The 10,252-nt window shown below is 38.2% G+C and overlaps 1 long non-coding RNA gene across 1 annotated transcript; it reads left to right on the forward strand.

Annotated features, from left to right (window-relative positions):
• The first annotated feature begins 1,539 nt into the window (after window positions 1–1,539).
• On the forward strand, window positions 1,540–7,641 carry LOC108668999. Its single transcript, XR_001930630.2, has 3 exons — window positions 1,540–1,624; window positions 4,997–5,185; window positions 5,742–7,641. It is a non-coding gene; the product is annotated as an uncharacterized LOC108668999 (long non-coding RNA).
• Window positions 7,642–10,252: the final 2,611 nt, after the last annotated feature.

Raw genomic sequence — 10,252 nt, forward strand, 5'->3', positions numbered from 1 at the left:
CCATCAGTCCCGACTCCCGCACTGCTGCAACTCGACTTCAGATGTTCCGTGTTCGAACAAGTTCGGCGGACCATCACCACACACAGTTACACTACAGTCACTACTAAATTATTGACATCATGGTCAATTCTTCCAGATAACACATTCAGTGTCTTGTGCTTGTTCCCAATTCCCATCGTAAACAATTAACAACGTTCATGCATTTTGAATCCGGAGGCACTACTACACGGCAGTACACGCCAATGACGCCATGACGAACTCGGACAAAGAACGCCGTTTGGCATTCGACTATTTTGCAGCATTTTTGCCCTGACAGGGTAAAATGATAATAGTCAAATTTCTAGAACAGTCGTTCAAAAATGCTTTCTTGAACCGAATAGTTCATTAAAACACTGAAAAAATTATTTGACGCCTGTCCACACTTTGTAAATTTAAGTTATTGTCCAAACAACTGCTCAGAATACACTCCCGCACTCTGAAATTTTAGGGTAAATTTTAAAATTTTCACTGCAATTCCTTCTTACAGTACGATTTGTGCAATAAATTGTTCAACTTTGGTTAATTGGAAAATTGTGGAAAAGAATAATAATATTCTGAGCACAACTAAAAAAAACAATTTTACTGACTGATTCGGAATATTTTTGATATATATTTCTCATCAATATTTAAAGTTTATAATCTGTAACGAACTGTTTGATTTATTCCAGTATATCAGAGTTTTTCAGGAGGAAGATTGATCATTATAAATACAATATGGTATTATATGATAAACTTCACATGTGAAAAATCTCTCTCTTTACATTACAATTCCTCGTCTATTCCTTATCTATTCTTTGACAAAAAAGTTTTTTAATACATTTAGTTGCCACCGTATAATATGAAGTACAAATCGTGAACAAGTTAGTTTGTGCTTTGCCATTGTTATGACATATAGTTGCGATGCTATTTCAATAAATATAGTATACAAAACGTTTAAGTAAACCAGTTGTCAACATAGAAACTCATTCTCTCTCCCACTTCTTACCAACCCCCAATTCACCCCTATTGATATCCTGCTCTCACTCTGCCTCGAAACGGACACGGACGGCAAGCCGTTGCCTATATATATGACGCTGTGAAATTCCTGCCAATATGCGGCTGCTCCCTGTCTCGATTTTTAACAAGGGACAGTTTCCTGAGATTCCTGCTGCAATGCTGCTGCTAAACTGTTCTTCTGCCGTGAACGGCGCAGAATTCGTCTCCGAAATTTAACTGGGATATGTCTTACCATCAATTTTCACTGCCCTCCATGGATGAGTACTTTTGAACATTTCTTAGGTTATCCCATGTACAAACAAATTAAAATTACCTCGCTCAGCTCTGACCTGAAGCATATATGAACTACTTTGCTCCCACGAGATAAATTAACGCAAGCTCATTTAATTACATCATATGCAAAGAAAATGATGGTATAATCTTTTTCGCTCCTATAAGGAAAATGGATGAAAAAAGTTTTCATATGTTTAAAATCGAACTAAATCTACTTATCATTTAAAATTCAGTATTCTGGAGCTGTGTCGCGTCAGCGATCTTGAGTTCGTGTCTCACCGTGGTCAGCAGCGTCTACATCTACGCCGTCGATCAGGTGACATATTCATGAGTTTAATTATAATAATAGTGAGACGCAATAATGATCAATGTTAAGGGGGGGGGTATATCCAAAAATTTTTGGATTTGGCATTTTTCGGTTTTTAGTATCATTTTAAAGCTGACATTCTGCCCTATCCAACGGTACCACTGCGATCTCTGTACGTGAATTTATACGTTCATGACGGCTCTTTAAAGGGGGGCGGGTGGGGGAGTTCCTTCACTAATTAGATACAAGGTAATTAGCAGCTGAGCATTTTAAATATAGTCTGATTGAGTTGCGCTTTTGTTACTTGTTTAGTCTCATCTTAAAGCTGACATTCTGAGCTATCCAACGGTACCACTGCGATCTTTCTACGTCAACATTAGCGTACATGACGACTGCTCTTTGAAGGGGGGGCGGGGGGGAGGTCCTCCACTAATTAGATAGGGCAAAAATAGACGGCCAGCACTACATATATGGTGTTCTCTGGCATCAAGGCTTAGTCACCCGCCTCGCTTCGTACGCAGAGGTGTACTGCAAGTCGCTGCCACCATCCTTGAGTGGAAGCAAGCTACAGAAGCCTGTAGTTTAGTATCCATGCTACATTGAGTGCCTATTTCGAGGCGCGCGGGACTTTGTCGCGCTGTCCTGAAAAGTTCCTAGTCGCTGTCCTGAACTTTCAGGTTCAGGACCTTTAGTCCTGAAAAGTCGCTGTCCTCCTCCTAGAGTTTTGAAGCTACAGCGATGAGACATATACCATTCGATTCGTTTAGACCATACCTATCGAGTAACGAAGCCTTTTTTTAGATTTGTGCAGTTTGGATTCAAAATGGGGGGAAAGGGGGGGTAATCTGAAGAAAAAAAAAATTTTAAATTCGTTGAAAAACAAACTAAGGCAAAAATAAAAAATCTGGCTTAGTTACTCGATTGGTATGGTCTTTACAAATCGAATGGTATATGTCTCATCGCTGTAGCTTTTAAACTCTATAGGAGGAGATAGATTTTTAAAGTACCCCCTTAAATTACCCCCTCGTTTTCTAAGCATTTTTTCGAAAAAATCAAAATGTGATTCTTTTGCAGTTTTACATATATGTGTGAAATTTCAGAAAGATCCGTCCGTAAACAAAGAAGTTTTTCCGGAGGGTATACCCCCCCCCTTAATGATGGAGAAACAAGCTATTTTTTGTTTAAATTATTTAGGATTTTGTGAGGAGTAGCACAATCATATTTTGTACATTAATTTTAGTAATACAAATAATCGTTAGTGCTAATAGTTTATTACTGCCTCTCAATGTAATTTATTTGCCATAGAATGACCAATGATTTTTCACTTGATCAAATTTTCATTTGGGAAACGCATAATAATAATAATACTTTGCTTATAACATAACATAATATAATGATGTCGGCGCTGAAGAGTAGACCAGATGTTGCCTGTCTCCGATTCTTGTACCTTTCGTGCGTTGTTCACAGAAGATCTAAAATCGTGTCATTTGACCGGATCTTTTCATGACTGACGATAGTTTGGAGTAGCTACTAGACTTCCACCGGGTTCGATATGGTGCTAGGCATTTCAAGTCTGAACATATATTTTTCCGTAGCTTTATCTAGTCTGTTCTTGAACGCGTTCATACTTAAGGCGCCAACGATGTAATCGGGGAGGCTGTTCCACATGTCGGTGATTCGAAGCGAGGAGAAATGTTGTCGTGCGTGGATAAGTTGACGCGCAGTTTGTTTAGTTTATAGCCGTGGCCCCTGGTGTTGGTTCTTGTTTCAAATTCAAGTAATCCTTCGGGGTCATTGTATAAACCATGAGTATACTTGTATACTTAAATGAGGTCCCCACGCAGACGTCGATAACTGAGGCTTGGAAGCTTCATAATCTTTAATCTTTCTACATAGGACTTGCCCTTCAAGCCTGGAATTATCCTTGTTGCACGTCTTTGAACATTCTCTATTAAATTTTTGTCAAGATCATCTTGTAATTACGCTTTATTTGACGCATCCTTCACTGTATTATAAATTTTGTGTCGGCATCCATGGAGCACACGCTGGACACTACTTCTGGCAGATCGTTTATAAAAGCAACGAACAAAATAGGCCCAAGAACGCTTCCTTGTGGCACGCACTGATGTCCAGTCTGACACGGTTCCGTTAATACTGACACGTTGTCATTTACCGACTAGAAAATCTTTGATCCGTTGGAGTACGTTTCCCTTAATTCCCAAAGACTTAACTTTACGTAACAGCCGCTCATGCGGAACACTGCCAAATGCTTTCTCAAAATCGAGGTACAATGCATCCACTGGCTCCCTTTCGTCCAGCAGGCGAGTCCAATCGTTCAACTTAGAGTGGTGCAGGATCTACCGGCAATAAAACCATGTTGACAATCTGGTATGAGATGGTGAACAGTCAAGCGATCGATAATCCTATCCCTCAAAACAGATTCCATTGCCTTACAAACAACACTTGTCAGACTAACAGGGTGTTCTCACATCATTCTTGTATTTTGGTAACTTATGATATCGAAACCCTCATTACAAACTAAGTTTAGAGGACAATGTATATGAAAAATTTTAGAAGTTTCTTAGTGTGCAAATTTCTCGCTTCACTAACCTCTTTCTCTTGACTGTTACTCGCATTACCTCTGCAAAATGTTAGCTGGGTCGGATGTTTACAAAAATGCCCTTTGCATATCAGAAAATTTTCAATGTGTGATATTTCGAACATTTTTTCAGTGCTACTTCTAATAAAGAGAATTTTTATTGTAATTGCATAAACAGATCTCAGTGCAAACTTAATATTTGAAAATTTCTATGGCTTAAAATTTTCTAACGACTGATAACATCACAGATCGTATTAGAATAGAATAGAAGTGTCGACACTGAAGAAATAGGCCCATGGCCTGTTGCTGATTCTTGAATTTTTCGTGACTTGATTCACAAGGGATCCGGCCTTTGGAACCCGATCTTTCCATAACTGACGATTGATTGAGATAGCTGCTGGACTTATTGCCTGGTCCGTAATTTGCTAGGCATTTTAAGACTGAACATATGCTCCTGCATAGCTTCGTCTTGTCTGTTCTTGAAGACGTTCTTACTCGGAGCGTCAACGATGCTATCAGGGTGGCTGTTCCACATGTCGGTGACTCGAAGCGAGAAGAAATGTTGTCGCATGGATGTGTTACAACGCAGTTTTTTTAGTTTATAGCCGTGGCCCCTGGTGTTGGTTCTTGTTTCAAATTCTAGTAATCCTTCTGGGACCTTGTATAAGCCATGATTATACCACGCAGACGTATTGAGTCTGCGTATATTGAGTATACCACGAGACGTATTGATGAGTTATCCACGCAGACGTATTATTAACTAATTGTAATCTTGTTTTCAGAAGCGACCACGACTCATGATTCCTTTTCTGACGTGGATGATTTTGGCTGTAATCGTGGTGCTGATTTTGTTGGTGCTGAGCCTCACCTTGCTCCCCATGCCGCTCACTGCAATCCTGGGCACAATCCTGGTCATCGCTGCCACCATCAAAGCTCTTCTCTGCTGGCTGGTCCACGCCCACATGAAAGAGGTAAACTTTGTTCTCGTTCTAATGAAGTTAACTTAAGTGGAATTTATATCACTGTCAGAATTTCAGCCTGTTTTCATCAAAAGACTTAGCAAAAAATAAAGATAATTATTTAGTCTCAGGTTTATGCGACCAGGAATGTTAAAATAATAATTCTAGAATCCATTATAATTTTTCTCATGATAGCAGGGGACTATATTCTAATTTTTAATTGTACACAACTAAATGAACACAATAGAACAACTGAACTTATTGGAATGAAAATCTTACGCTAAGTTTAAAATAATTAAATAAACATAAAAGGTGTTTTGAGATTCATTTCTTGCTGTCATCTCCAATGAACATTTTTCTTATTTAAATTTTTATTTTTCTTAAGAAAGTATTTCGTGGCAGCCACGTCGATCAAACACTGCCAGTAATTTATTTCACGTGACGCTAACAACTTTTTATCTATAGGTATATGGATACAAGAAATATAGCAGGGGTTATATGTAAAGCTGCTGCAAAATTACTGGTGAATAAAATATAAATAAAATAACTATAATTTATTCATCGACAGACAATGAAAGCCACTTCCGGGGACTGGAAAATGCCGCTAGTGGCAGATGTCTGAATCATCCGAGACAATTTTTTTCTGGAAGGAACTGCTGAAGAAGAAGTTTTCCGCAGATTCATCAATTATTGCGCCATTCATAGTTGACCGCCATTCACAGTCATTCACAACGCCCAGAGACAGATGATCTTGAGAACGCCCTTCTTTGCCATATCAGACAGTGATCCTTTTCGGTTTAACGATATATTAAAGTCAATATTCAACTGAAACAAGAATTTTCGGCGATCGATTTGGTGATAGACAATCTAAACCACTCTATATGTCGGTGTATGTTATCTAAATCTTTTTTCATTATTAATCTTCTCACAATTTTGACTGTAGGGCTAAGCTAAGGGCACGTAAGGCTGTTTGTCCGGTTAAATCAGTGCTGCTCAGACTTTTTGTGATCGCGTACAAGGTCTCGAAAAGTAGCCTGGCAGCATAAGATACCAACGCGTACTACCAACCATAAAACAATATATTACGTTAGCATTTATATGTATAATCGTTTTTAATTTACGTACTAGTACATAATTACTATGCTAATAATTTGTGCCGTAGAAGTGCGGTTTGAATTTAATGGTGAGCCACTGATACAAAGTCTGCGTGAATAACAACAGCCGTGGATCTTTAACAGATTATTTAGTCTTGTGCTGTGGCATTTTTGGTAAATGAAAAACTGGTAGCATAAAATCAATCATGCAAGCGAAAGCACACCACATGATATGCCCTGCGTTCTTATGGTAGGCTTGCCACAGTTTGCGAACCACAGTGTGAAATATAGTGACATTTTCCTCATTTTTGAACTCTATTTCTCTATTCCTCATTTCTGGTCCTCGGTTTCTAAAAAAATCTTTGGGTTTTTACCTGCCAGTGATAGGTTTGTTCAGATAATAATAATTTCGTTCAGATGAGGCATAACCGTGAATAGTACCTGCAGTAACCTGCTGTAGGTACCTTCATTTATATAACTAAACTTAGGTAATGAAGTAACTAATATAAGGAAGTAATTCAACAGTATTCCGTACAAATTTAATCAATTAGATCATTTGTTGATTAATAAATGTATATTGTATACTCACGGGACATCTAGCGATTTATGAAGTGCGAGTAGATTCATGGTAATGATTCTACCGACAAAGTTCGACCGCGTGATTTTAGTGTCATGTGGATGTTTATTAATAGAGGTATTTGTTATAAGAAATAAATTGCTAAATTGAATGACTTGAATATAGAATCAATGTATGAACAGCTATATGTAGAAGATCTTACGTAGAATTTGGTTTTAATTATCTACACGTTCATTTAATTAATATATATGTGCTCATGAATACATCTGATCCGGTGCTAGCTCTATCAAGAAAAAACTAGACAAGGTCGAGCAAATAACCTATTAACGACTAATTTCTTCGTGAGTGCAAAATACTACATTGCCTCCAAACCACATCGAAGAAATTTATGGGTTAAAAAATTTGACAAGCGTTATATATGTTCACCTGGTCATAGCGCAGCTTGAAATTGAAGGCGATATAGTTGACCAGTTGTCCAATCGCACAAAAGAACGATTGGACAACGCAACTGGTACATCACAATCTGTGTTTAGTGTAACAACTGGTACAGATACATTGACAAAAAACGCTATTTTGAAAGGCGACATATATATGTACAGCTGGATGCTATACGGATAAAACTGAGCAGTGATGGAACTAAGATACCAACTCACCGCGCCTGAGATCAAAAGCGAGTTAAGGTGGAAGAAAGTAGGGCCGAGAGGGAAATGGAAAATGGGGTGGGTTGGCTGCATGCCTGATGACTAGTCAGCATTGATGTACTTTATCCATTACTGGATCCTGTTACAATTTTTTCGTCACATTAATAACAATAAATTTAGTTTCCTTGAATTGCAACATTATTTCATTTATCCTAGACCTTTTTGACAAATTCTTGAAGATAAACAAGGATAATCTACTAATTCAAATAATGCCATGAATTGAAATGTTCGCAACCATGTAACAAGAAATGGGATGCGAGGTAATCGCTACCTCTACCTGTTAAGTTTGCGACTTCCAAACTTCAAATTTTTATTAATTTTATTTGATTAAATTCATAAATTTGGCTCATATTGGCTATCCCAAATATTTTGGATTTGAACACAAACTTAAGCGCGAATCTCTTGAACAAGCTGTGTTACCGGTCCGGCTGGGAGGTCTGGGTATCCGTATGTCAAAGGACATCGCGCTCCCTGCGTTCATATCGTCACTCCACTCCGTCCGTGGCCTAGTTGATGCTGTTTTACATAATGTACGACTGGCCGAGGACGACAGTTTGCAGTGTCAGAGAAAAGTTCGACGTGGGCCCGCTCCTCGCTCGCGTCACAGCTCAGTGACCCTCGGAGTCGGTGTAGGCCACCATCAGAGGCGTTAAGGTCGGGGCCCTGATCATTGACATGAAACCATTCCCTGTTTTTAATTAATAAAATCAATTCTTTTCCTTTTTTTGGAATGGTGAGTGTAGGAGGCCTTTAAAAAAACTTAATATTGGTTCCGAAGGCTTCTTCTAAAACATCTTAAATGAGACTTAGGAATTTGTTATAAAAAGTTATGTTCGTCCAAAGTTTCGATTAAATTGATTTCCCTGCTTTACCTTCATTAAATATCAAAACAACTGTTTTAATAATAAATGCTGAAGATTTTGAGCCTGATGAAAAACTAATTGAACTAATCGTAGAAAATGCGAGTAATGCAGTATAGAAGGACAGAGTAGAGTCCTCGCTTAGTCTGACTCCTCGCCACTCCCTGACTACTTCACAACCTCAACCTTCTGTTTACGCTTGAGTTCACCAGCAGTCAGATGTGCCGGTAAAATTTATTTTCATTTCAAGACACAGCGGCATTTTTCAATTTTGTAAGCTATGAAAATATTACAACATTATGGTAACAATAGACCAGAGCTGGGCAGCGCTACTTGGAAATGTAGCGGCGCTACCGCTACATGCTCTAAATGTAGCGGACGCTACTGCTACCGCTACACCCACTAGATTATAACGGGCGCTACCGCTACCGCTACAGTAAAATGTAGCGCGCTACATTAGCCGCTACAATGGCCAAAATTATTGGAAATCTCTAAATATTTATTGTTCTGCTATTGGGATTTACTCATTAACATTCAATGATAATAAAACATTTTTAAAACATATCAATGCAACTTTATTGCAATTAACTTAACCGAACTAGTATGGGTTACCCCAGGGTTAGAGACAGCAAATAAAAGTTACAGTTATTTTTATATTATACCTTCCCTACATGGATGTGAACTTTATTCTACCAATCTAAGAAATTATCCACATATACAGAGAAAAATCAGTCTTTTTTTGTATATATATGTGGATTATTTTTGAGATTGGTAGATTAAAGTAGACATCCATGTAGGGAAGGTGAAACATAAAAATAACTGTGTAAAATAACTGTAAGCAAACTGAAAGATAAAAAAACCTGTAAGTGGTAACTGGTAACAACTTAACAAGTAACAACTAACAATGGACGCTAGTAACAGGCTGAGGTTGACAACATTACACCGAAATCTTTCGTACAGTTTTATTCTGTAATTTGTATTATGTATGTATCATGCTGGTTTTTAAATAATATTTAATACTATTAAGGGGACCGGCTACCCTAAAAATCGGAAATTTTGGCTTTACCGTTTTCTTGACTCATTTTGTAGCTGCTGAAAAGGCGCGTCTAACGCAGTTTACCGCATGTCTGTGCGTGCTATAATTTTTGCGTAAGACAATTTAAAAAAATATATATTTAAAATCTAAAGGCTTTATCTATAAATGTAGCGGTAGCGCTGTAGCGGCAAAACCTCGTATCGCTACCTAAATATGTAGCGGGCGCTACCGCTACCGCTACAGTGCCTTAAATATAGAGCCGCTACCGCTACCGCTACAGAAAATGTAGCGGCCGCTACATGTAGCGCGCTACTGCCCACCTCTGCAATAGACCGATGAAACAAATCATGTTTAAAATAATTTCCTTTACTCGCTTATTGATGTTAAAATGAAATATATTAAAACTGGGATTGAAATATGCACTAATTCCAGTTTCTGAAATAAATGCCCATGTTACCAGTCCCTCTGCAAAGGATGAGCACACTTATTAAAGATATTCATAATTGCTACATAGCTTTAATGACATCAGCTGTGCCACTGGTGTGGAGGAAGTAGTCGATAACAGATTAGATGAGAATATAACTGAAAGGTGCGGCGATCATTACAGCGATAGAATGCTAGGTGTAAAGGTAGGGACGGCAATGACTATCAGGGAAATCCCTATAACGATGCGGACTTTTTATTGGAAAATAAATATACATGTATTGGAACAATAAATATTCATGTGATTTTTTAATTAACATTGCAAATAAGAAATTATTGACACGGATTGCTTGCTGGCGTGTTCGAAGTCCGCAACTTCGATTGGGAC

This window comes from Hyalella azteca, unplaced genomic scaffold (genome assembly GCF_000764305.2).
Source record: "Hyalella azteca isolate HAZT.00-mixed unplaced genomic scaffold, Hazt_2.0.2 contig5386, whole genome shotgun sequence".
Lineage (NCBI taxonomy): Eukaryota > Metazoa > Arthropoda > Malacostraca > Amphipoda > Hyalellidae > Hyalella > Hyalella azteca.